This window comes from Solanum pennellii, chromosome 12, assembly GCF_001406875.1.
Source record: "Solanum pennellii chromosome 12, SPENNV200".
Classification (NCBI taxonomy): Eukaryota; Viridiplantae; Streptophyta; class Magnoliopsida; order Solanales; family Solanaceae; genus Solanum; species Solanum pennellii.
The window spans coordinates 17,010,297-17,016,606 of NC_028648.1; the positions used below are offsets into that span (position 1 = coordinate 17,010,297).

Sequence of the window (6,310 nt, forward strand, 5' to 3'; positions counted from 1 at the left end):
CATGACGGACCGTCACAAGCTTCGTAATCCCACACTTGGTCAGACTTCCCCATCTTCCTTCAGCAGCTGCACTACGTTGCCACCTACGGACCGTCACAAGCACGACGGACCGTCATAAGCTCCGTAGGTGGTCTCTTCTGCATTTTTTCGCTCAAAATCTCCGCATTCAGCCTTGGACAGATTTCCTGCAAAACAAAGAGAAACTTATATCAAAATTAGCACAAAAAGGCTTTCGGACACACTAAACTTAAGGAAAAAGTATTAATTATACCGTGAAACCATGGTATATCAATAATGTAATTCTCCGAAAGTCTAAGACATATTTTAGAGTCTAACGTAGCTGTCCAAAGGTTATACACTGTTTTAAGGTCAATTTTAATGTATATAGGTCATTTAGGAAGTTTCGGAATCAAAACCTCAAGGAACGTCTATGACGTCCGGAAAATAGTTCAAAGAGGTACTACTGTGCCTTAGCCTATTTGACTAAGCTTTAAAATTCAGAAATTGATGAATTTTGGTAAAAGGGTGTCTAACACGTATTAAAAATGATTCATAATCAAACATCCGGGCACGATTCCCCAAGGACCAACCAAGGGCCCTTGAGAAGGACCCTTGCATTTTGAGGTCAAAGGCTGCCCAAGGCAGTGTTCACCAACGAATGAAACCAAGGATCCATTGTCCAATCGACGGGGCATGGGCTGCTTCTGTTGATGGAAACTTAGAAAAATCCTTGGAAGCGTGTTTTGACGGAGTTGATCTGGATATCTGATATCCTTTATGGAGTTGACACGCCCTCGTATCGCTCATGTTAGCTAGGCAACTCACGCCCCTAGAAGTTGATATTTGAATGGGTGGCCCAGAGTGATTTTCATTTTTCTAGATGGGATAAGATTTGACTGGTTCTTGGTTACTTGGATGGAAGCCCAACTGATGATTTTGGATTCGGATTTGGGTTGCTCTTTTTCCTGGTAGACTTAGCTATTCTATGAACTTTTCGAGCTTATGGGAGTCCATTATGCTTTTATTTAAACTTGTGCACGAGTGTACCTTCTGGTCTTATGGGGTCCAGTTAGGTTAGGTTTAGTTGTAATTCGATTTGTATTCGGTATACTCATGTGCCTTCTTTTCATATCCGCTTTGACCTCTAGTTGTGTCTAGATTTTATCTTTTCAGATTGATTTTGTATTTCTTGTTCGATCATTCTATGATGCCGACTGAGTACCTTGTTTTGGTACTTATGCTACACTCTACTTCTTCTTGTGATGCAGGTCCTAGTATCTACTACCAACGGTAATTGTTCGTACCATTTTTTGCAGCTTGTGCATATCAAAGGTGAGGGTGAACACTTGACGTCCTGATCATCCCGTCTCCTTCTTTATTTATGTTAGCTTGGCTTTTACCTTTGAGATGACTTGTTGTGGTCCACTTTTGGGACTTATATTTATATTGTTTGACAACTTAGTACTCGTGACTTTCAGGTTTTGAGAATGTATATATTGTGTATAGTTTTTGGGTTGCTTTTCATTTTGGTCTTTTCTTATTATTGGCATGTCTTTCTATTTAATTCTACCCTTGTACTCACTACTTATCGTTCTGGGTACCAATCGGCTTGCCTACTGTGGGATTTAGGAGGTGTCATCATGACTCAAGAAGTCGGGTCATGGCAATCATGAGGCTCAAAGTGTTGTTGTCGGTTAAAGGAACTCCCACAAAATAAGTTATATTATTTTCAATATTCTCTACAACTACATACATAATTAATTGTAAATCTTAGTGGTTAAAGTGCATGTGCATGCTTTACTTTTTAGTTGACTATTTTACGGTACTTCTACCTTCATATTTACTCTTTCAGCTTAGTATATCCATTTTAATCGGTTAATTCATTCAAGTATTTTACAAATCATAGATTCAATGTACTAATTTAATTTTTTGTTATGTTTTTAAAGGACGCAGATTTAGGTTTTTAGGATCGGAAGCAGACCGTTCACTAGGATATTTCTCTATCAGTATTTGGTGAGACCTCTTTGATTTTGAGATTCCAGTTTATCTAGTTATTCATTACTTAATAGACATTGCTAGTGGAGTATTCAGGTAGAAGGGATCTTGTCTCTACACCTGTCTTCAGTTGATTAGAGATTTCATAGATGATTAGATGAGTCTATGTCACGATCCAAAAATCGAGTGTGATAACACCTGCCTTATCCCACTAAGATAGGTCAGCCTAACAACCCTTAACAAGGGTAAATACAGAAGTAAGAAAGAAATAAGAAACTAAACATAACATAATATAGAATCCATAATATAACTAATAATTCTCCAAGAACTTGGTGTCACGTGTACAAGTAGTTGATAATCATGTGTTTTTTATATTTTATAGAAAATTTAAAAGTTCTGAACATACCCTTCATTGGTCAAAGAGTCACCTAAAACAAAACCAAAACTTATTTTTTACCTTCTATTTAATTCTCTCAAAATATTTGTTGTATACATAAACATATTGTATTAAATTTATCTCTATAATTGTAATTAGTCTTATCGATCAAATAAATAAATCATATTACAATACTATGATTACGTATTCATAATGTCTATTTATTAGTTAGAGTGTTGAAATCAACTAGGAAATGTTAGTACACTTTAGAAGGACTTGGACATGCTAAACTATGAAAAACAGGTGGAAAACGATGATTCAGGCACATCCCTGGCGCGGCGTGCCAGTCCCAAACTAAGTGACGCTCTAAAACGGCGCACACCTGGCGCGCCGCCCCAGCCTGCCTAGTGCTATGGGGTGCATCGCTCCAGCCTTTCCCTCAGGCCAAAACTGACGAACTTTTGGTTTTGTTTTCTTATATTAAGTCAATTAATTTCGATTCCTTTTCTCAAATTCACTTTAGAATCGATACCCAAGGCATATACACTAAATCTAACTCAAACAACTCAAGCAAACAACACATAAATATCACGAAACTCCTTAATCTCAATTCATATTCAAGAACGAAAGCAATTCAAGAACAACTATCAAGAACATTCAATGTCCAATCTTTTTAGAATGAATTCACGCTAAATGAAACATGCTTGAAACGTGGGTGAAGAAATCCAACGTTATGAAAGTCTCACATACCTCGTGGGATTAACTTCTTAGCGAAATCCCAAACCAATTGTACGATCCTGACGAATTTTGCCTCCCTTCTCCTTTCTCAAAGCCCTAGCGTGAAATTTCCATTTTTTTCAAAACTTATCAAATTCATATTTGACCCTAATTAAACTCCTAAAAAGAAAATAAAATAATAGGGTATGAAAAAGACCAAAACACCCTTCCAAAATCTAGATTGGACATTTCCTTATTTGAACTATCCATCTTTCAATGTGCATATCTCACTCATATGAATTCGGAATTGTGGAAACTCGGTGGTGTTGGAAATATTATTCCAAGATCTTTTCTACGATATCTCAAAACACACCTTAGTCATCTTGATCTAGTAGTTAATATGTTCGCTTGAAATTGACCATAAGCTCAACTTAACGTAAATGACAATTTTCTAGATTTTTATATTGTTTCCAGAAAATGACTATTCCCTATCTTTAACTTCTTTTTAGTTATGGGGTGTTACAATTTCAAACCCCATTCTTACTAAGAGTAGAAGTACAAGAAAATATAGAACACGAGGAGTAAAAGACTGTGTAGATAACAATTGTCCAGCATTAGGCCCCTTCGCGATTATCATCTCCAACAATTGATCCTGTAGACAACCACTCTGAGAAAAATTCACATTACAATTGTTACCCACCAATTGTCTAACTGAATTAGGACTATTTAAGATCTTTGGTCAAATAAAAACATGCTTGAAAGGTAGGAGAAATGTCACCAACATTGGTAATGGGTAAATTACTACCATTGACAATCTGTATTTGTGATGGACCTTGATATTTACGAACATGATTTAAGATGCTCGTTGAATTTGTCATATGATTGAAATCACCCGAATTAACAATCCAAAAATTCAATCTAACATAATTACCTTGCAATATCATAGCTAATAGGATGGCCTATCATTTGTTGTACCATTTAGGAGTAAGAACTTGTCCTGAAGATGTGTTATCAATAGTGAATCCATTTATTCCACCTTGAAAAGCACCGACCCTATGATTTTGAGGGCGTGTGGGATACTCTTTGATAATGTGATCTTGTTATTTACACTAATTATAGAACTTCTTGCTACAATTGCTAGCAATATGACAATATTTGTTTGCAACAGTAGCATTGATGAGTTCTAGTCCTATTTGTGTCCTAATTTCCTTTATCTTGAGCAACAAATGTAACAATGACATCATTTTCAATATAACAATAGATAAGTTTTCATTGGAGTTCATCACTTTACAATAAGTTCTTGATAATAAAAACAATATTCATCAATATGTAAGTTCAAACAATGAACGCGGAACGTCTAAAATGCTATCGAACTTGAAATTGAGGCCTTCTACATTTTCCCTTTTTTCCACGCACAAAAAAGGTTCAACAACTTATTGTCTTTGGTGTTACAAATTTCTTTTGATTGGTATATGCCATTCAATCTTTTGTATAAAGAATTAGTTTTAACATATAATTTTAAAAAATATTTAGGGTCTTTTTGTCAATTTAATAGAAACACAACTTAATAGTATTTTTTTGCCAAACACATCAACTTTTTATTATCGATTTCATCACCTCTATTAAAACTTGTAAAAATTTATTTATAAAATTAATTTTTGCACTTAAATTTACACGTGGTTAATTTATAGTTAGCTTATCCAACAGGTGCTTTGTATATTTGGAATGTGAATAATCATGCATTAGTTGATTTGCACTTCATCCTCATTGGTCAATTTTCACTAACCAGGACTAAGAAAAAACTTATTTGAAGACAATTAAATAAGTAAATTATTTTAATTATAATAAAATAGTGTAACACTCCGAATGTGATACGTGATGTGGGAAAACTATTGAATATCTTGGCTACTATACAAATTCTTATAGTTGACATTGTTGACAAATTTTGTGTACCATTTTTCTTATTTAAAAATTAAATCAATTCTTAAAAAAAGTAACTTTAAGTCGAAAATTTATAATTAAAAGCATATAAGGTAGATAAGAATTTTGGATAGAAATTATTTCACTCCTAATATATAATTGTATTATATAAGATGAAACAAATATAACTTATACTTTACTTTACTATAGATGATCCATATTTGTGCATGAATGTTTTGACTTGTTTGATCCTTCAAAACATTTTTCTAAAATTGGCATATTAATTAATAAATATAAATATGTTAACTAGATACCATTCTAAGAAAATTTTATTCAAAACTACATCTAAGGATAAATATCTATTATTATCCTATTTCTATCTTTTCGGAAGATTAAGAAAAACTATTGGTTTTACAAGGAAAGAAAATACTATTTTAATTACCTAATAAGTATAAAAGAAATATTGTATCATATAAAATGAAATAAATATAGTACACACACATATATATATATATATATATATATGATTCAGACAAAATATGATTTTGAACTACGTTATAGGATGATTATGTATTATTCTTTCTTTCTATCTTCAATGCTAATTAGGAATATTAATTCCACTGTAAATAAATAAGAAGGTAAAAGAAATTATTTTTTTGATTATCCAATAAATTTAACCATCAAAGGTAAATTTGTTAGAATATAGTAACAAAATCCAAATATGACATGAATCTAATGACTTGATTTTTCTTCAAGGTATTTGCACTATAAAGACAGTTTTATTCTTTAACACACTCTTTTTTTGGATGAATATTTTGTTAAGAGGAGAAAAAAACAGTCCTTGAAATTAACAACATGTCAATCAAATGGTAACAATTTTGAATTAATTTGAAACATAACATTTTTGAAAGATTTTAGTGTGTATGCTAAAGTGTACAATTTCTTACTTTGTTTGTTGTTAGGGTTTTGCGTTGGCAGTCAAATACAGGAACAACAATCAATAGTCAAATACTGATAGAAGTATCTAATTGTGATGAGAGCATTAATGGTGTTAAAGAAGGAAGATGGAAAAATACTTTTACATTTTATAGGCCCATACTCTTAGGTATCTCATTACTCAATAAATCATTTTGTGTAAACATTATATAAAGGGATGACCTTTTTTATTCACTCGATGCGTTATAAAGATTGGATTTGAATAGTTTTCTCCTTTGTAAGTAATCTATAAAAAACGAAGAAGTATTGAAATAATTTGGGTCAAGAATAGATCTAAATGTAAGATAATATATATATATATATATA

At 32.6% G+C, this 6,310-nt stretch overlaps 1 pseudogene; it reads left to right on the plus strand.

The window, feature by feature from the left end:
* Positions 1-5,863: 5,863 nt before the first annotated feature.
* LOC114075266 overlaps positions 5,864-6,310 on the plus strand; it is a 2,328-nt pseudogene continuing 1,881 nt past the window's right edge.